Below are 24674 nucleotides of genomic sequence, written 5' to 3'. Positions count from 1 at the left end.
TCTGACACTCTCTATCACTCTCCATCACTCAATGCCACTCTCTGACACACTCTGACACTCTCTATCACTCTCCATCACTCAATGCCACTCTCTGACACTCTCTGACACTCTCAGACACTCTCTGACACTCTCTATCACTCTCCATCACTCAATGCCACTCTCTGACACTCTCTGACACTCTCTGACACTCTCTGACACTCTCTGACACTCTCCATCACTCAATGCCACTCTCTGACACTCTCTGACACTCTCAGACACTCTCTGACACTCTCTATCACTCTCCATCACTCAATGCCACTCTCTGACACTCTCTGACACTCTCTGACACTCTCTTTCACTCTCCATCACTCAATGCCACTCTCTGACACTCTCTGACACTCTCAGACACTCTCTGACACTCTCTATCACTCTCCATCACTCAATGCCACTCTCTGACACTCTCTGACACTCTCTGACACTCTCTGACACTCTCTGACACTCTCCATCACTCAATGCCACTCTCTGACACTCTCTGACACTCTCAGACACTCTCTGACACTCTCTATCACTCTCCATCACTCAATGCCACTCTCTGACACTCTCTGACACTCTCTGACACTCTCTTTCACTCTCCATCACTCAATGCCACTCTCTGACACTCTCTGACACTCTCAGACACTCTCTGACACTCTCTATCACTCTCCATCGCTCAATGCCACTCTCTGACACTCTCTGACACTCTCTGACACTCTCTGACACTCTCTTTCACTCTCCATCACTCAATGCCACTCTCTGACACTCTCTGACACTCTCAGACACTCTCTGACACTCTCTATCACTCTCCATCACTCAATGCCACTCTCTGACACTCTCTGACACTCTCTGACACTCTCTGACACTCTCTTTCACTCTCCATCACTCAATGCCACTCTCTGACACTCTCTATCACTCTCCATCACTCTCTGACACTCTCAATCACTCAATGCCACTCTCTGACACACTCTGACACTCTCTATCACTCTCCATCACTCAATGCCACTCTCTGACACTCTCTGACACTCTCTGACACTCTCAGACACTCTCTGACACTCTCAGACACTCTCTTTCACTCTCCATCACTCAATGCCACTCTCTGACACTCTCTATCACTCTCCATCACTCTCTGACACTCTCAATCACTCTCAGACACTCTCAGACACTCTCAGACACTCTCTGACACTCTCTGACACCCTCTGACACTCTCTGACACTCTCAGACACTCAATGCCGCTCTCAGACACTCTCTGACACTCTCAGACACTCTCTATCACTCTCCATCAATCAATGACACTCTCTGACACACTCTGACACTCTCTATCACTCTCCATCACTCAATGCCACTCTCTGACACACTCTGACACACTCTGACACTCTCTATCACTCTCTGACACTCTCTGACACTCTCTGACACTCTCAGACACTCTCAGACACTCAATGCCGCTCTCTGACACTCTCTGACACTCTCTGACACTCTCTGACACTCTCAGACACTCTCTGACACTCTCTGACACTCTCTGACACTCTCCATCACTCAATGCCACTCTCTGACACACTCTGACACTCTCTATCACTCTCCATCACTCAATGCCACTCTCTGACACACTCTGACACTCTCTATCACTCTCCATCACTCAATGCCACTCTCTGACACACTCTGACACACTCTGACACTCTCTATCACTCTCCATCACTCAATGCCACTCTCTGACACACTCTGACACTCTCTATCACTCTCTATCACTCTCTATCACTCTCAGACACTCTCAGACACTCTCAGACACTCTCTGACACTCTCTGACACCCTCTGACACTCTCTGACACTCTCTGACACTCTCAGACACTCTCAGACACTCAATGCCGCTCTCTGACACTCTCTGACACTCTCTGACACTCTCTGACACTCTCAGACACTCTCTGACACTCTCTTTCACTCAATGCCGCTCTCTGACACTCTCTATCACTCTCTATCACTCTCTGACACTCTCTGACACCCTCTGACACTCTCTGACACCCTCGGACACTCTTAGACACTCTCAATCACTCTCTGACACTCTCTGACACTCTCTGACACTCTCAGACACTCTTAGACACTCTCTGACACTCTCTGACACTCTCTGACACTCTCAGACACTCTTAGACAGTCTTAGACACTCTCTTTCACTCTCTATCACTCTCTGACACTCACTGACACTCTTAATCACTCTCTGACACTCACTGACACTCTTAATCACTCTCTGACACTCTCTATCAATCAATGACATTCCATATCACTCTCTGACTCTCTCGATCACTCTCTGACACTCTCTATCACTCACTGACATTCTATGACACTCTCTATCACTCTCTATTGCTCTCTGACACTCTCTGTCACACTCTGACACTCGATGACACTCTCTATTACTCTTTATCACTCTCTGACACTCTCAGACATTCTGTGACACACTCTGACACTCTCTATCACTCTATGACACTCTCTGACGCTCTCTATCACTCTCTATCACACTCTGACACTCTCGATCACGCTCGATCACTGTCTGAAACGCTCTGACACTCTCTGACACTCTCAGACACTCTCTCTCACTCTCTATCACTCTCTGACACTCTCTATCACTGTCTATCACTTTCTGACACTCTCTATCACTCTCTGACACTCTCTATCACTCTCTGAAACTCTTTGACACTCTCGGACACTCAATGACACTCTCTGACACTCTCTATCACTCTCTATCACATTCTGACACTCTCTATCACACTCTGACACACTCTGACACTCTCTATCACTCTCTATCACTCTCTGACACTCTCTGACACTCTCTGACACTCTCTGACACTCTCTGACACTCTCTGACACACTCTGACACTCTCTGACACTCTCTATCACTCTTTATCACACTCTGACACTCTCTATCACTCTCTGACACTCTCTGACACCCTCTGACACCCTCTGACACTCTCTGACACTCTCTGACACTCTCAGACACTCTCTTTCACTCTCTTTCACTCAATGCCGCTCTCTGACACTCTCTACCACTCTCTATCACTCTCTGACACACTCTGACACACTCTGACACTCTCAGACACACTCAATCACTCTCTGACACTCTCTGACACTCTCTGACACTCTCTGACACTCTCTTTCACTCTCTTTCACTCAATGCCGCTCTCAGACACTCTCTACCACTCTCTATCACTCTCTGACACACTCTGACACTCTCAGACACTCTCAGACACTCTCAATCACTCTCTGACACTCTCTGACACTCTCTGACACTCTCTGACACTCTCAGACAATCTCAATCAATCTCTGACACTCTTTGACACTCTCTGACACTCTCTGACACTCAATGCCACTCTCTGACACTCTCTATCACTCTCTATCACTCTCTGACACTCTCTGACACACTCTGACACTCTCTGACACTCTCAGACACTCTCTGACATTCTCTGACACTCTCTGACACTCAATGCCACTCTCTGACACTCTCTGACACTCTCTGACACTCTCTGACACTCTCTGACACACTCTGACACTCTCTGACACTCTCTGACACTCTCAGACACTCTCAATCACTCTCTGACCCTCTCTGACACCCTCGGACACTAAGACACTCTCAATCACTCTCTGACACTCTCTGACACTCTCTGACACTCTTAGACACTCTTAGACACTCTTAGACACTCTCTGACACTCTCAGACACTCTCTTTCACTCTCAGACACTCTCTTTCACTCTCTGACACTCACTGACACTCTTAATCACTCTTTGACACTCTCTATCAATCAATGACATTCTATATCACTCTCTGACTCTCTCGATCACTCTCTGACACTCTCTATCACTCACTGACATTCTATGACACTCTCTATCACTCTCTATTGCTCTCTGACACTCTCTGTCACACTCTGACCCTCGATGACACTCTCTATCACTCTTTATCACTCTCTGACACTCTCAGACATTCTGTGACACACTCTGACACTCTATATCACTCTATGACACTCTCTGACGCTCTCTATCACTCTCTATCACACTCTGACACTCTCTGACACTCTCAGACACTCTCTGTCACACTCTGTCACTCTCAGACACCCTCAGACACTCTCCATCACTCTCTATCTCCCTCTGACACTCTCTGACACTCACTGACACACTCAAAAACTCTCTATCACTCTCTGACACTCACTGACACTCTCAGACACTCTCTTTCGCTCTCTGTCACTCTCTATCACTCTCTATCACTCTCTATCACTCTCTGACACTCTCTGACACTCTCTGACACTCTCTGACACTCTCTATCACTCAATGACACTCTGTGACATACTCAGGCACTCTGTGACACACTCTGACACTCTCCATCACTCCATGACACTCTCTGACACTCTCTATCACTCTCTATCACTCTCTATCACTCTCTATCACTCTCTGACACTCTCTTACACTCTCTGACACTCTCCATCACTCTGTATCACTCTCTGACACTCTCTGACACTCTCTGACACCCTCTGACACACTCTGACACTCTGTGACACTCTCAGAGGCTCTCTATCACTCTCTATCACTCACTGACACGCTCAGACACTCTCTGTCACTCTCTATCACTCTCTGACTATCTATATCACTCTCTGACACTCTCTGACACTCTCAGAGGCTCTCTATCACTCTCTATCACTCACTGACACACTCAGACACTCTCTATCACTCTCTGACACTCACTGACACTCTCAGACACTCACTTTCACTCTCTGTCACTCTCAGACACTCTCAGACACTCTCGATCACCCTCTGACAATCTCTATCACTCTATGACACTCTCTGACACTCTCTATCACTCTCTGACACTCTCAGACACTCTCTTTCACTCTCTTTCACTCTCTATCACTCTCTGACACTCTCTATCACTCTCTGACACTCTCTATCGCTATCTGACACTCTCTGACACTCTCAGAGTCTCTCTATCACTCTCTATCACTCACTGACACTCTCTGACGCTCTCTATCACTCTCTGACACTCTCTATCACTCTCTGACACTCTCAATCGCTCTCTGAAACTCTCTGACACACTCAATCACTCTCTATCCCTCTCTGACGCACTCTGATACTCTATCACTCTCTGACACACTCTGACACTCTCTGACACTCTCAGACATTCTCTGTCACTCTCTATCACTCTCTATCACTCTCTGACACTCTCTAACACACTCTGACACTGTCTGACACTCTCTTTCACTCAATGACACACTCTGAAACTCTCTATCACTCTCTATCACTCTCTATCAAAATCTGACACTCACTGACACTCTCAGACACTCTCTGTCACTCTCAGACACTCCATATCACTCTCTGAAACTTTCTGACACTCTCTGACACTCTCAGACACTCTCTATCACTCTCTATCACTCTCTGACACACTCTGACACTCTCTGACACTCTCAGACACTCTCTTTCACTCTCTATCACTCTCTGACACTCTCTTTCACTCTCTATCACTCTCTGACACTCTCTATCACTCTCTGACACTCTCTATCGCTATCTGACACTCTCTGACACTCTCAGAGGCTCTCTATCACTCTCTATCACTCACTGACACTCTCAGACGCTCTCTATCACTCTCTGACACTCTCTATCACTCTCTGACACTCTCTATCAATCTCTGACACTCTCAATCGCTCTCTGAAACTCTCTGACACACTCAATCACTCTCTATCCCTCTCTGACGCACTCTGATACTCTATCACTCTCTGACACACTCTGACACGCTCTGACACTCTCTGACACTCTCCATCACTCCATGACACTCTCTGACACTCTCTATCACTCTCTATCACTCTCTATCACTCTCTGACACTCTCTGACACCCTCTGACACACTCTGACACTCTATGACACTGTCTGACTCTCTCTGACACACTCTATCACTCTCTTTCACGCTCTTACACTCTCTGACACACTCTGACACACTCTGACACAATATGACACTCTCTGACACCCTCAGACACTCTCTTTCACTCTCTATCACTCTCTGAAACTCTCTATCACTCTCTGACACTCTCTATCGCTATCTGACACTCTCTGACACTCTCAGAGGCTCTCTATCACTCTCTCTCACTCACTGACACTCTCAGACGCTCTCTATCACTCTCTGACACTCTCTATCACTCTCTGACACTCTCAATCGCTCTCTGAAACTCTCTGACACACTCAATCACTCTCTATCCCTCTCTGACGCACTCTGATACTCTATCACTCTCTGACACACTCTGACACTCTCTGACACTCTCAGACATTCTCTGTCACTCTCAGACACTCTATATCACTCTCTGAAACTTTCTGACACTCTCTGACACTCTCAGACACTCTCTATCACTCTCTCTCACTCTCTGACACTCTCAGAAACTCTCTATCACTCTCTGACATTCTCAGACACTCTCTATCACTCTCTGACACTCTCTATCACTCTCTGACACTCTCTGACACTCTCTGACACTCTCTATCACTCAAAGACACTCTGTGACACTCTCTATCACTCTCTGTCACTCTATGTCACTCTCTGACACTCTCTATCACTCTCTATCACTCTCTATCACTCTCTGACACTCTATGACACTGTCTGACTCTCTCTGACACACTCTATCACTCTCTTTCACGCTCTGACACCCTCTGACACCCTCTGACACCCTCTGACACCCTCTGACACCCTCTGACACCCTCTGACACACTCTGACACACTCTGACACAATCTGACATTCTCTGACACTCTCTGACACTCTCTATCACTCTCTGACACTCTCTGACAATCTCAGAGGCTCTGGATCACACTCTATCACTCTCTGACACTCTCAGAGACTCTCTATCACTCTCTGAAACTCACTGACACTCTCAGACATTGTCTGTCTCTCTCTGTCACTCTCAGACCCTCTCAGACACTCTCTATCACTCTCTATCACTCTCTGACACTCTCTGACACTCTCAGAGGCTCCCTATCACTCTCTATCACTCACTGACAATCTCAGACACTCTCAATCACTCTCTGACACTCTCTTTCACTCTCTTTCACTCTCTGACACCCTCTGACACTCTCTGACACTCTCAGACACTCTCAGACACTCTCAGACACTCAATGCCGCTCTCTGACACTCTCTCTCACTCTCTATCACTCTCTGACACTCTCTGACACCCTCTGACACCCTCTGACACTCTCTGACACTCTCAGACACTCTCAGACACTCTCAGACACTCAATGCCGCTCTCTGACACTCTCTCTCACTCTCTATCACTCTCTGACACTCTCTGACACACTCTGACACTCTCTGACACTCTCTGACACTCTCAATCACTCTCTGACACCCTCTGACACCCTCTGACACCCTCTGACACTCTCTGACACTCGCTGACACTCTCAGACACTCACTTTCACTCTCTGTCACTCTCAGACACTCTCAGACACTCTCGATCACCCTCTGACAATCTCTATCACTCTATGACACTCTCTGACACTCTCTGACACTCTCTATCACTCTCTATCACTCTCTGACACTCTCTGACACTCTCTGACACTCTCAGACACTCTCTTTCACTCTCTTTCACTCTCTATCACTCTCTGACACTCTCTATCACTCTCTGACACTCTCTATCGCTATCTGACACTCTCTGACACTCTCAGAGGCTCTCTATCACTCTCTATCACTCACTGACACTCTCAGACGCTCTCTATCACTCTCTGACACTCTCTATCACTCTCTGACACTCTCAATCGCTCTCTGAAACTCTCTGACACACTCAATCACTCTCTATCCCTCTCTGACGCACTCTGATACTCTATCACTCTCTGACACACTCTGACACTCTCTGACACTCTCAGACATTCTCAGTCACTCTCTATCACTCTCTATCACTCTCTGACACTCTCTGACACTCTCTATCACTCTCTTACACTCTCTAACACACTCTGACACTGTCTGACACTCTCTTTCACTCAATGACACACTCTGAAACTCTCTATCACTCTCTATCACTCACTATCAAAATCTGACACTCACTGACACTCTCAGACACTCTCTGTCACTCTCAGACACTCCATATCACTCTCTGAAACTTTCTGACACTCTCTGACACTCTCAGACACTCTCAGACACTCTCTATCACTCTCTGACACACTCTGACACTCTCTGACACTCTCAGACACTCTCTTTCACTCTCTATCACTCTCTGACACTCTCTATCACTCTCTGACACTCTCTATCGCTATCTGACACTCTCTGACACTCTCAGAGGCTCTCTATCACTCTCTATCACTCACTGACACTCTCAGACGCTCTCTATCACTCTCTGACACTCTCTATCAATCTCTGACACTCTCAATCGCTCTCTGAAACTCTCTGACACACTCAATCACTCTCTATCCCTCTCTGACGCACTCTGATACTCTATCACTCTCTGACACACTCTGACACGCTCTGACACTCTCTGACACTCTCCATCACTCCATGACACTCTCTGACACTCTCTATCACTCTCTATCACTCTCTGACACTCTGACACCCTCTGACACACTCTGACACTCTATGACACTGTCTGACTCTCTCTGACACACTCTATCACTCTCTTTCACGCTCTTACACTCTCTGACACACTCTGACACACTCTGACACAATCTGACACTCTCTGACACTCTCAGACACTCTCTTTCACTCTCTATCACTCTCTGACACTCTCTATCACTCTCTGACACTCTCTATCGCTATCTAACGCTCTCTGACACTCTCAGAGGCTCTCTATCACTCTCTATCACTCACTGACACTCTCAGACGCTCTCTATCACTCTCTGACACTCTCTATCACTCTCTGACACTCTCAATCGCTCTCTGAAACTCTCTGACACACTCAATCACTCTCTATCCCTCTCTGACGCACTCTGATACTCTATCACTCTCTGACACACTCTGACACTCTCTGACACTCTCAGACATTCTCTGTCACTCTCAGACACTCTATATCACTCTCTGAAACTTTCTGACACTCTCTGACACTCTCAGACACTCTCTATCATTCTCTCTCACTCTCTGACACTCTCAGAAACTCTCTATCACTCTCTGACATTCTCAGACACTCTCTATCACTCTCTGACACTCTCTATCACTCTCTGACACTCTCTGACACTCTCTGACACTCTCTATCACTCAAAGACACTCTGTGACACTCTCTATCACTCTCTGTCACTCTATGACACTCTCTGACACTCTCTATCACTCTCTATCACTCTCTGACACTCTATGACACTGTCTGGCTCTCTCTGACACACTCTATCACTCTCTTTCACGCTCTTACACTCTCTGACACCCTCTGACACCCTCTGACACCCTCTGACACACTCTGACACCCTCTGACACCCTCTGACACCCTCTGACACTCTCTGACACTCTCTGACACTCTCAGACACTCTCTTTCACTCTCTATCACTCTCTGACACTCTCTATCACTCTCTGACACTCTCTATCGCTATCTGACACTCTCTGACACTCTCAGAGGCTCTCTATCACTCTCTATCACTCACTGACACTCTCAGACGCTCTCTATCACTCTCTGACACTCTCTATCACTCTCTGACACTCTCAATCGCTCTCTGAAACTCTCTGACACCCTCTGACACCCTCTGACACTCTCTGACACTCTCTGACACTCTCAGACACTCTCAGACACTCTCAGACACTCAATGCCGCTCTCTGACACACTTTCTCGCTCTCTATCACTCTCTGACACTCTCTGACACTCTCTGACTCTCTCTATCACTCTATGACACTCGCTGATACGCTCTATCACTCTCTGTCACTCTCTGTCACTCTCTGTCACTCTCTGACACTCTCTGACACTCTCTATCACTCTCTGACACTCTCTGACACTCTCAGGCACTCTCTATCACTCTCTATCACTCTCTGACACTCTCTGATACTCTCTGACACTCTCTGACACTCTCTATCATTCTCTGACACTCACTGACACTCTGAGACACTCTTTGTCACTCTCTGTCATGCTCTGTCACTCTCAGACACGCTCAGACACTCTATATCACTCTCTGACACTCTCCATCACTCTCTGACACTCTCTGACACTCTCTGTCGCTCTCCATCACTCTATGACACTCTCTGACACTCTCTATCACTCTCTATCACTCTCTGACACTCTCTGACACTCTCTATCACTCTCTGACACTCACTGACACTCTCAGACACTCTCTGCCACTCACTATCACTCTCTGACACTCTCTATCACTCTCTGTATCTCTCTGACACTCTCAGAGGCTCTCTATCACTCTCTAGCACTCTCTATCACTCACTGACACTCTCAGACACTCTCTTTCACTCTCTGTCACTCTCAGACAATCTCAGACACTCTCTATCACTCTCTGAAACTGTCTCTCGCTCTCTGACACTCTCTGACACACTCAATCACACTCTATCACTCTCTGACACACTCTGACTCTCTCTATCACTCTATGACACTCTCTGACACTCTCTGACACTCTCTATCACTCTCTATCACTCTCTGTCACTCTCTGACACACTCTGACACTCTCTGACACTCTCAGACCCTCTCTGTCACTCTCTATCACTCTCTGACATTCTCTATCACTCTCTGACACTCTCAGAGGCTCTCTATCACTCACTGACACTCTCAGACACTCTCTATCACTCTCTGACACTCACTGACACTCTCAGACACTCTCTATCACTCTCTGACAATGCCTATCTCTCTCTGACACTCTCTATCGCTCTCTGACACTCTCTGACACACTCAATCGCTCTCTATAACTCTCTATCACTCTCTGACACACTCTCAGACACTCTCAGACACTCTCAGACACTCTCAGACACTCTCTATCACTCTCAGACACTCTCTATCACTCTCTATAACTCTCTGACACTCTCTATCACTCAGTGACACTCTCTGAAAATCTCTATCACTCTCTGTCACTCTCCACCACTCTCTGACACTCTCTATCACTCTCTGACACCCTCCACCACTCTCTGACACACTCTGAAACTCTCTATCACTCTCTTTCACTTTCTGACACTCACTATCACTCAATGACACTCTGTGACACTCTCTATCATTCTCCATCACTCTCTGACACTCTCTGACACACTCAGATACTCTGTGACGCACTCTGACACTCTCTATCACTCCATGACACTCTGTGACACTCTCTATCATTCTCCATCACTCTCTGACACTCTCTGACACACTCAGATACTCTGTGACGCACTCTGACACTCTCTATCACTCCATGACACTCTCTGACGCTCTCTGTCACTCTCTATCACTCTCTGACACTCTCTATCAAAATCTGACACTCTCTATCACTCTCTATCACTCTCTGACACTCTCTATCACTCTCTATCACTCTCTGATACTCTCTATCACTCTCTATCACTCTCTGACACTCTCTGACACTCTCTTCCACTCTCTGAAACTCTCTGACACTCTCTGACACTCTCTTTCACTCTCTGAAACTCTCTGACACTCTCTGACACTCAATGACACTCTCTGACACTCCCTATCGCTCTCTATCACTCTCTGACACTCGCTGACACTCTCAGACTCTCTCTATCTCTCTCTATCACTCTCTGACACTCTCTATCACTCTCTATCACTGTCTGACACTCTCTATCACTCTCAGACACTCTCTATCACTCTCTATCACTCCCTATCACTCTCTATCACTCTCTGACACTATCTGACACTCTCTGACACTCTCTGACACTCTCTGTCACTCTTTCTCACTCTCTGACACTATCTGACACTCTCTGACACTCTCAGACACTCTCTTTTTCTCTTTCTCACTCTCTGACACTCACTGACACTCTCAGACACTCTCTGTCGCACTCAGACACTCTCTGACGCTCTCTATCACTGTCTATCACTCTGTGACACTCTCTATCACTCTCTGACACTCTCTATCACTCTCTATCACTCTCTGACACTCTCTGATACTCTCGATCACTCTCTATGACTCTATGATACTTTCTGACACTCTCTATCACTCTCTGACACTCTCTAACACTCTCAGACTCTCACTATCTCTCTCTATCACTCTCTGACACTCTCTATCACTTTCTGAAACTCTCTGACACTCTCCATCACTCAATGACACTCTCTGACATCTCTATCACTCTCTATCACTCTCTGACGCTCTCTGACGCTCTCTGACGCTCTCTGACACTCTCTGACGCTCTCTGACACTCACAGACACTCTCAGATACTCTCTATCACTCTGTATCACTCTCTAACACTCTCTGGCACTCTTAATCACTCTGTGACACTCTCTATCACTCTCTATCACTCTCTGACACTCTCGATCACTCTGTGACACTCTCTGACACTCTCAGACTTTCTGTGACACACTCTGACACTCTCTCTCACTCTATGACACTCACTGACACTCTCTGACACTGTCTGTCACTCTCTATCACTCTCTGACACTCTCTGACACTCTCTGACTCTCTCTATCACTCTATGACACTCGCTGATACGCTCTATCACTCTCTGTCACTCTCTGTCACTCTCTGACACTCTCTGACACTCTCTGACACTCTCTATCACTCTGTGACACTCTCTGACACACTCTATCACTCTCTGACACGCTCGATCACTCTGTGACACTCTCTGACACTCTCAGACTTTCTGTGACACACTCTGACACTCTCTATCACTCTATGACACTCACTGACACTCTCTGACACTGTCTGTCACTCTCTATCACTCTCTGACACTCTCTGATTCTCTCTATCACTCTATGACACTCGCTGATACGCTCTATCACTCTCTGTCACTCTCTGACACTCTCTGACACTCTCTATCACTCTCTATCACTCTCTGACACTCTCTGACACTCTCAGACACTCTCTATCACTCTCTATCACTCTCTGACACTCTCAGACACACTCTATCACTCTCTGACACTCACTGACACTCTGAGACACTCTTTGTCACTCTCTGTCATGCTCTGTCACTCTCAGACATGCTCAGACACTCTATATCACTCTCTGACACTCTCCATCACTCTCTGACACTCTCTGACACTCTCTGTCGCTCTCTGACACTCTCACACACTCTGGCACTTTCTGTCACTCTCTATCACTCTCTGACACTCTCTGACACTCTCTTTCAGTCTCTGAAATTCTCTGACACTCTCTGACACTCAATGACACTCTCTGACACTCCCTATCGCTCTCTATCACTCTCTGACACTCTCTGACACTCAGACTCTCTCTATCTCTCTCTATCACTCTCTGACACTCTCTATCACTCTCTATCACTGTCTGACACTCTCTATCACTCTCAGACACTCTCTATCACTCTCTGACACTCTCTGACACTCTCCATCACTCAATGACACTCTCTGACACTCTCTATCACTCTCTATCACTCTCTATCACTCTCTGACACTATCTGACACTCTCTGACACTCTCAGACAATCTCTGTCACTCTTTCTCACTCTCTGACACTCACTGACACTCTCAGACACTCTCTGTCACACTCAGACACTCTCTGACGCTCTCTATCACTGTCTATCACTCTCTGACACTCTCTATCACTCTCTGACACTCTCTATCACTCTCTGACACTCTCTGATACTCTCTATCACTCTCTATGACTCTATGACACTTTCTGACACTCTCTATCACTCTATGACACTCTCTAACTCTCTCAGACTCTCTCTATCTCTCTCTATCACTCTCTGACACTCTCTTTCACTCTCTGAAACTCTCTGACACTCTCCATCACTCAATGACACTCTCTATCACTCTCTATCACTCTCTATCACTCTCTGACACTCTCTGACACTCTCTGACACTCTCTATCACTCTCTATCACTCTCTGACACTCTCTGACACTCTCTGACGCTCTCTGACGCTCTCTGACGCTCTCTGACACTCTCAATCACTCTCTGACACTCTCTATCACTCTCTATCACTCTCTATCACTCTCTATCACTCTCTATCACTCTCTGAAACTCTCTGACACTCTCCATCACTCAATGACAATCTCTATCACTCTCTATCACTCTCTATCACTCTCTGACACACTCTGACACTCTTTCACACTCTCAGAAAATCTCTATCACTGTCTATCACTCTCTGACACTCTCTGACACTCTCAGACACGCTCTACCACACTTTCTCGCTCTCTGACACTCTCTGACAGTCTCTGACACTCTCTATCACTCTCTGACACTCTGTATCACTCTCTATCACTCTCTGACACTCTCTGACACTCTCTGACACTCTCTGACACTCTCTACCACTCTCTATCACTCTCTGACACTCTCTGACACTCCCTATCACTCTCTATCACTCTCTGACACTCTCCGAAGCTCTCTATCACTCTCGATCACTCTCTGACACTCTCCATCACTCTCTGACACTCTCTATCACTCTCGGACACTCTCTATCACTCTCTATCACTCTCCATCACTCTCTGACACTCTCTGACAGTCTCTATCACTCAATGACACTCTCTATCACACTCCATCACTCTCTGACACACTCTGACACTCTCAGACACTCTCAATCACACTCCGTATCACTCTCTGACAATCTCTGACACTCTCTGACACTCTCTATCACTCTCTGACACTTTCTGACACTCTCTATTACTCAATGACACTCTGTGACACTCTCTATCCCTCTCTATCACTCTATGACACTCTCTGACGCTATCTATCACTCTCTATCACTCTCTGACACTCTCTGACACACTCTGACACTCTCTATCACTCTCTATCACTCTCTGAAACTCTCTATCACTCTCTATCACTCTCTATCACTCTCTATCACTCTCTGACACCCTCTGACACACTCTGACACTCTCTGACACTCTCATAGGCTCTCTATCACTCTCCATCACTCTGTGTCACTCTCTAACACTCTCTGACACTCTCTGACACTCTCTATCACTCTCTGACACTCTCTGACACTCTCTGACACTCTCTATCAGTCTCTGACACTCACTGACATTCTCAGACACTCTCTTTCACTCTCTGTCACTCTCAGACACTCTCAGACACTCTCAGACACTCTCAGACACTCTCTATCACTCTCTGACACTCTCGATCACTCTCTGACACTCTCTATCGCTCTCTGACACTCTCTGACACACTCAATCACTCTCTATCACTCTCTGAAACACCCTGACACTCTCTATCACTCTTTAACACTCTCTGACACTCTCTATCACTCTCTGACACACTCTGACACACTCTGACACTCTCTGACACTCTCAGACACTCTCTGTCACTCTCTGTCACTCTCTATCAATCTCTGACACTCTCTATCACTCTCTATCACTCTCTTACACTCTATATCACTCTCTGACACTCTCTGACACTCTCAGACACTCGCTGTCGCTCTCAGACACTCTCTGTCACTCTCTGACACTCTCTGACACACTCTGATACTCTCTATCACTCTCTGACACTCTCTGTCACTCACTGACACGCTCTTTCGCTCTCTGACACTCTCTGACACTCTCAGAGACTCTCTATCACTCTCTGACACTCTCTATCACTCAATGACCCTCTGTGACACTCTCTATCACTCTCCATCACTCTCCATCACTCTGCATCACTCTCTGACACACTCTGACACTCTCTATCACTCTCTGACACTCTCTGTAAATCTCTATCACTCTCTGACACTCTCTGTAACTCTCTGACACTCTCTGACACTCTCTGACACTCTCAGACACTCTCAGACACTCTCAGACACGCTCTATCACTCTTTATCGCTCTCTGACACTCTCTGACACTCTCTATCACTCTCTGACACTCTGTATCACTCTCTATCACTCTCTGACGCTCCCTGACTCTCTCTACCACTCTCTATCACGCTCTGACACTCTCTGATACTCTCTATCACTCTCTATGACTCTATGACACTTTCTGACACTCTCTATCACTCTCTGACACTCTCTAACACTCTCAGACTCTCTCTATCTCTCTCTATCACTCTCTGACACTCTCTATCACTCTCTGAAACTCTCTGACACTCTCCATCACTCAATGACACTCTCTGACATCTCTATCACTCTCTATCACTCTCTGACACTCTCTGACACTCTCTGACGCTCTCTGACGCTCTCTGACACTCTCTGACGCTCTCTGACACTCACAGACACTCTCACATACTCTCTATCACTCTGTATCACTCTCTAACACTCTCTGACACTCATAATCACTCTGTGACACTCTCTATCACTCTCTATCACTCTCTGACACTCTCTATCACTCTCTGACACACTCTATCACTCTCTGACACTCTCGATCACTCTGTGACACTCTCTGACACTCTCAGACTTTCTGTGACACACTCTGAAACTCTCTATCACTCTATGACACTCACTGACAGACTCTGACACACTCTGACACTCTCTGTCACTCTCTATCACTCTCTGACACTCTCTGACACTCTCTGACTCTCTCTATCACTCTCTGACACTCTCTGACGCTCTCTGACACTCACAGACACTCTCACATACTCTGTATCACTCTCTAACACTCTCTGACACTCATAATCACTCTGTGACACTCTCTATCACTCTCTGACACTCTCTATCACTCTATGACACTCTCTATCACTCTCTGACACTCTCGATCACTCTGTGACACTCTCTGACACTCTCAGACTTTCTGTGACACACTCTGACACTCTCTATCACTCTATGACACTCACTGACACACTCTGACACTCTCTGTCACTCTCTATCACTCTCTGACACTCTCTGACACTCTGAGACACTCTTTGTCGCTCTCTGACACTCTCTGACACTCTCACACACTCTGGCACTTTCTGTCACTCTCTATCACTCTCTGACACTCTCTGACACTCTCTGACACTCTCTTTCACTCTCTGAAACTCTCTGACACTCTCTGACACTCAATGACACTCTCTGACACTCCCTATCGCTCTCTATCACTCTCTGACACTCTCTGACACTCTCTGAAACTCTCAGACTCTCTCTATCTCTCTCTATCACTCTCTGACACTAACTATCACTCTGTATCACTGTCTGACACTCTCTATCACTCTCAGACACTCTCTATCACTCTCTGACACTCTCTGACACTCTCCATCACTCAATGACACTCTCTGACACTCTCTGACACTCTCTATCACTCTCTATCACTCTCTATCACTCTCTGACACTATCTGACACTCTCTGACACTCTCAGACACTCTCTGTCACTCTTTCTCACTCTCTGACACTCACTGACACTCTCAGACACTCTCTGTCACACTCAGACACTCTCTGACGCTCTCTATCACTGTCTATCACTGTCTATCACTCTCTGACACTCTCTATCACTCTCTATCACTCTCTATCACTCTCTGAAACTCTCTGATACTCTCTATCACTCTCTATGACTCTATGACTCTTTCTGACACTCTCTATCACTCTCTGACACTCTCTAACACTCTCAGACTCTCTCTATCTCTCTCTATCACTCTCTGACACTCTCTATCACGCTCTGAAACTCTCTGACACTCTCCATCACTCAATGACACTCTCTATCATTCTCTATCACTCTCTATCTCTCTCTGACACTCTCTGACACTCTCTGACACTCTCTATCACTCTCTATCACTCTCTGACACTCTCTGACACTCTCTGACGCTCTCTGACACTCTCTGACACTCTCTATCACTCTCTCTCACTCTCTGAAACTCTCTGACACACTCTGACACTCTTTCACACTCTCAGAAACACTCTATCACTCTCTATCACTCTCTGACACTCTCTATCACTCAATGACACTCTCTGAAAATCTCTATCACTGTCTATCACTGTCTGACACTCTCTGACACTCTCAGACACGCTCTACCACTCTGTCTCGCTCTCTGACACTCTCTGACACTCTCTATCACTCTCTGACACTCTGTATCACTCTCTATCACTCTCTGACACTCCCTGACACTCTCTACCACTCTCTATCACTCTCTGACACTCTCTGACACTCTCTGACACTCCCTATCACTCTCTATCACTCTCTGACACTCTCCGAAGCTCTCTATCACTCTTGATCACTCTCTGACACTCTCCATCACTCTCTGACACTCTCTATCACTCTCTGACACTCTCTGACATTCTCTATCAATCTCTATCACTCTCTGACACTCTCTGACAGTCTCTATCACTCAATGACACTCTCTATCACTCTCCATCAATCTCTGACACACTCTGACACTCTCAGACACTCTCAATCACACTCCGTATCACTCTCTGACACTCTCTGACACTCTCTGACATTCTCTGACACTCTCTATCACTCTCTGACACTTTCTGACACTCTCTATTACTCAATGACACTCTGTGACACTCTCTATTCCTCTCTATCACTCTATGACACTCTCTGACGCTATATATCACTCTCTATCACTCTCTGACACTCTCTGACACTCTCTATCACTCTCTATCACTCTCTGACACTCTCTGACACTCTCTGACACTCCCTATCACTCTCTATCACTCTCTGACACTCTCCGAAGCTCTCTATCACTCTTGATCACTCTCTATCACTCTCTATCACTCTCTGAAACTCTCTATCACTCAATGACACTCTCTGAAAATCTCTATCACTGTTTATCACTGTCTGACACTCTCTGACACTCTCAGACACGCTCTACCACTCTTTCTCGCTCTCTGACACTCTCTGACACTCTCTATCACTCTCTGACACTCTGTATCACTCTCTATCACTCTCTGACACTCCCTGACACTCTCTACCACTCTCTACCACTCTCTATCACTCTCTGACACTCTCTGACACTCTCTGACACTCTCTGACACTCCCTATCACTCTCTATCACTCTCTGACACTCTCCGAAGCTCTCTATCACTCTTGATCACTCTCTGACACTCTCCATCACTCTCTGACACTCTCTATCACTCTCTGACACTCTCTGACACTCTCTATCAATCTCTATCACTCTCTGACACTCTCTGACACTCTCTGACACTCTCTGACACTCTCTGACACGCTCTATCACTCTCTGACACTTACTGACACTCTCTATTACTCAATGACACTCTGTGACACTCTCTATTCCTCTCTATCACTCTATGACACTCTCTGACGCTATATATCACTCTCTATCACTCTCTGACACTCTCTGACACACTCTGACACACTCTGACACTCTCTATCACTTTCTATCACTCTCTGAAACTCTCTATCACTCTCTATCACTCTCTATCACTCTCTATCACTCTCTATCACTCTCTGACACTCTCTGACACCCTCTGACACACTCTGACACTCTCTGACACTCTCAATGGCTCTCTATCACTCTCCATCACTCTGTGTCACTCTCTATCACTCTCTGACACTCTCTGACACTCTCTATCACTCGCTGACATTCTCAGACACTCTCTTTCACTCTCTGTCACTCTCAGACACTCTCAGACACTCTCAGATACTCTCAGACACTCTCTGACACTCTCGATCACTCTCTGACACTCTCGATCACTCTCTGACACTCTCTATCGCTCTCTGACACTCTCTGACACACTCAATCACTCTCTATCACTCTCTGAAACACCCTGACACTCTCTATCACTCTATAACACTCTCTGACACTCTCTATCACTCTCTATCACTCTCTATCACTCTCTGACACACTCTGACACACTCTGACACACTCTAACACACTCTGACACACTCTGACACTCTCTGACACTCTCAGACACTCTCTGTCACTCTCTGTCACTCTCTATCAATCTCTGACACTCTCTGACACTCTCAGACACTCGCTGTCGCTCTCAGACACTCTCTGTCACTCTCTGACACACTCTGATACTCTCTATCACTCTCTGACACTCTCTGTCACTCACTGACACGCTCTTTCGCTCTCTGACACTCACTGACACTCTCAGAGACTCTCTATCACTCTCTGACACTCTCTATCACTCAATGACCCTCTGTGACACTCTCTATCACTCTCCATCACTCTCTGACACTCTCTGACACACTCTGACACTCTCTATCACTCTCTGACACTCTCTGTAAATCTCTATCACTCTCTGACAGTCTCTGTAACTCTCTATCACTCTCTGACACTCTCTGACACTCTCTGACACTCTCTGACACACTCAGACACACTCAGACACTCTCAGACACTCTCTGACACTCTCTGACACTCTCAGACACGCTCTATCACTCTTTATCGCTCTCTGACATTCTCTGACACTCTCTATCACTCTCTGACACTCTGTATCACTCTCTATCACTCTCTGACACTCCCTGACTCTCTCTACCACCCTCTATCACGCTCTGACACTCTCTGATACTCTCTATCACTCTCTATGACTCTATGACACTTTCTGACACTCTCTATCACTCTCTGACACTCTCTAACACTCTCAGACTCTCTCTATCTCTCTCTATCACTCTCTGACACTCTCTATCACTCTCTGAAACTCTCTCACACTCTCCATCACTCAATGACACTCTCTGACATCTCTATCACTCTCTATCACTCTCTGACACTCTCTGACGCTCTCTGATGCTCTCTGACACTATCTGACGCTCTCTGACACTCACAGACACTCTCACATACTCTCTATCACTCTGTATCACTCTCTAACTCTCTCTGACACTCATAATCGCTCTGTGACACTCTCTATCACTCTCTATCACTCTCTGACACACTCTATCACTCTCTGACACACTCTATCACTCTCTGACACTCTCGATCACTCTGTGACACTCTCTGACACTCTCAGACTTTCTGTGACACACTCTGACACTCTCTATCACTCTATGACACTCACTGACACACTCTGACACACTCTGACACTCTCTGTCACTCTCTATCACTCTCTGACACTCACTGACACACTCTGACACACTCTGACACTCTCTGTCACTCTCTATCACTCTCTGACACTCACTGACACACTCTGACACACTCTGACACTCTCTGTCACTCTCTATCACTCTCTGACACTCTCAGAGACTCTCTGACTCTCTCTATCACTCTATGACACTCGCTGATACTCTCTATCACTCTCTGTCACTCTCTGACACTCTCTGACACGCTCTGACACTCTCTATCACACTCTATCACTCTCTGACACTCTCAGACACTCTCTATCACTCTCTATCACTCTCTGACGCTCACTGACACTCTGAGACACTCTTTGTCACTCTCTGTCATGTTCTGTCACTCTCAGACACGCTCAGACACACTATATCACTCTCTGACACTCTCCATCACTCTCTGACACTCTCTATCACTCTCTGACACTCTGTATCACTCTCTATCACTCTCTGACGCTCCCTGACTCTCTCTACCACTCTCTATCACGCTCTGACACTCTCTGATACTCTCTATCACTCTCTATGACTCTATGACACTTTCTGACACTCTCTATCACTCTCTGACACTCTCTAACACTCTCAGACTCTCTCTATCTCTCTCTATCACTCTCTGACACTCTCTATCACTCTCTGAAACTCTCTGACACTCTCCATCACTCAATGACACTCTCTGACATCTCTATCACTCTCTATCACTCTCTGACACTCTCTGACACTCTCTGACGCTCTCTGACGCTCTCTGACACTCTCTGACGCTCTCTGACACTCACAGACACTCTCACATACTCTCTATCACTCTGTATCACTCTCTAACACTCTCTGACACTCATAATCACTCTGTGACACTCTCTATCACTCTCTATCACTCTCTGACACTCTCTATCACTCTCTGACACACTCTATCACTCTCTGACACTCTCGATCACTCTGTGACACTCTCTGACACTCTCAGACTTTCTGTGACACACTCTGAAACTCTCTATCACTCTATGACACTCACTGACAGACTCTGACACACTCTGACACTCTCTGTCACTCTCTATCACTCTCTGACACTCTCTGACACTCTCTGACTCTCTCTATCACTCTCTGACACTCTCTGACGCTCTCTGACACTCACAGACACTCTCACATACTCTGTATCACTCTCTAACACTCTCTGACACTCATAATCACTCTGTGACACTCTCTATCACTCTCTGACACTCTCTATCACTCTATGACACTCTCTATCACTCTCTGACACTCTCGATCACTCTGTGACACTCTCTGACACTCTCAGACTTTCTGTGACACACTCTGACACTCTCTATCACTCTATGACACTCACTGACACACTCTGACACTCTCTGTCACTCTCTATCACTCTCTGACACTCTCTGACACTCTGAGACACTCTTTGTCGCTCTCTGACACTCTCTGACACTCTCACACACTCTGGCACTTTCTGTCACTCTCTATCACTCTCTGACACTCTCTGACACTCTCTGACACTCTCTTTCACTCTCTGAAACTCTCTGACACTCTCTGACACTCAATGACACTCTCTGACACTCCCTATCGCTCTCTATCACTCTCTGACACTCTCTGACACTCTCTGAAACTCTCAGACTCTCTCTATCTCTCTCTATCACTCTCTGACACTAACTATCACTCTGTATCACTGTCTGACACTCTCTATCACTCTCAGACACTCTCTATCACTCTCTGACACTCTCTGACACTCTCCATCACTCAATGACACTCTCTGACACTCTCTGACACTCTCTATCACTCTCTATCACTCTCTATCACTCTCTGACACTATCTGACACTCTCTGACACTCTCAGACACTCTCTGTCACTCTTTCTCACTCTCTGACACTCACTGACACTCTCAGACACTCTCTGTCACACTCAGACACTCTCTGACGCTCTCTATCACTGTCTATCACTGTCTATCACTCTCTGACACTCTCTATCACTCTCTATCACTCTCTATCACTCTCTGAAACTCTCTGATACTCTCTATCACTCTCTATGACTCTATGACTCTTTCTGACACTCTCTATCACTCTCTGACACTCTCTAACACTCTCAGACTCTCTCTATCTCTCTCTATCACTCTCTGACACTCTCTATCACGCTCTGAAACTCTCTGACACTCTCCATCACTCAATGACACTCTCTATCATTCTCTATCACTCTCTATCTCTCTCTGACACTCTCTGACACTCTCTGACACTCTCTATCACTCTCTATCACTCTCTGACACTCTCTGACACTCTCTGACGCTCTCTGACACTCTCTGACACTCTCTATCACTCTCTCTCACTCTCTGAAACTCTCTGACACACTCTGACACTCTTTCACACTCTCAGAAACACTCTATCACTCTCTATCACTCTCTGACACTCTCTATCACTCAATGACACTCTCTGAAAATCTCTATCACTGTCTATCACTGTCTGACACTGTCTGACACTCTCAGACACGCTCTACCACTCTTTCTCGCTCTCTGACACTCTCTGACACTCTCTATCACTCTCTGACACTCTGTATCACTCTCTATCACTCTCTGACACTCCCTGACACTCTCTACCACTCTCTATCACTCTCTGACACTCTCTGACACTCTCTGACACTCCCTATCACTCTCTATCACTCTCTGACACTCTCCGAAGCTCTCTATCACTCTTGATCACTCTCTGACACTCTCCATCACTCTCTGACACTCTCTATCACTCTCTGACACTCTCTGACATTCTCTATCAATCTCTATCACTCTCTGACACTCTCTGACAGTCTCTATCACTCAATGACACTCTCTATCACTCTCCATCAATCTCTGACACACTCTGACACTCTCAGACACTCTCAATCACACTCCGTATCACTCTCTGACACTCTCTGACACTCTCTGACATTCTCTGACACTCTCTATCACTCTCTGACACTTTCTGACACTCTCTATTACTCAATGACACTCTGTGACACTCTCTATTCCTCTCTATCACTCTATGACACTCTCTGACGCTATATATCACTCTCTATCACTCTCTGACACTCTCTGACACTCTCTATCACTCTCTATCACTCTCTGACACTCTCTGACACTCTCTGACACTCCCTATCACTCTCTATCACTCTCTGACACTCTCCGAAGCTCTCTATCACTCTTGATCACTCTCTATCACTCTCTATCACTCTCTGAAACTCTCTGACACACTCTGACACTCTTTCACACTCTCAGAAACTCTCTATCACTCTCTATCACTCTCTGACACTCTCTATCACTCAATGACACTCTCTGAAAATCTCTATCACTGTTTATCACTGTCTGACACTCTCTGACACTCTCAGACACGCTCTACCACTCTTTCTCGCTCTCTGACACTCTCTGACACTCTCTATCACTCTCTGACACTCTGTATCACTCTCTATCACTCTCTGACACTCCCTGACACTCTCTACCACTCTCTACCACTCTCTATCACTCTCTGACACTCTCTGACACTCTCTGACACTCTCTGACACTCCCTATCACTCTCTATCACTCTCTGACACTCTCCGAAGCTCTCTATCACTCTTGATCACTCTCTGACACTCTCCATCACTCTCTGACACTCTCTATCACTCTCTGACACTCTCTGACACTCTCTATCAATCTCTATCACTCTCTGACACTCTCTGACACTCTCTGACACTCTCTGACACTCTCTGACACGCTCTATCACTCTCTGACACTTACTGACACTCTCTATTACTCAATGACACTCTGTGACACTCTCTATTCCTCTCTA

Source organism: Heterodontus francisci, chromosome 18, assembly GCF_036365525.1.
Source record: "Heterodontus francisci isolate sHetFra1 chromosome 18, sHetFra1.hap1, whole genome shotgun sequence".
Lineage (NCBI taxonomy): Eukaryota > Metazoa > Chordata > Chondrichthyes > Heterodontiformes > Heterodontidae > Heterodontus > Heterodontus francisci.
Note: the sequence above shows the minus strand (reverse complement) of the source record.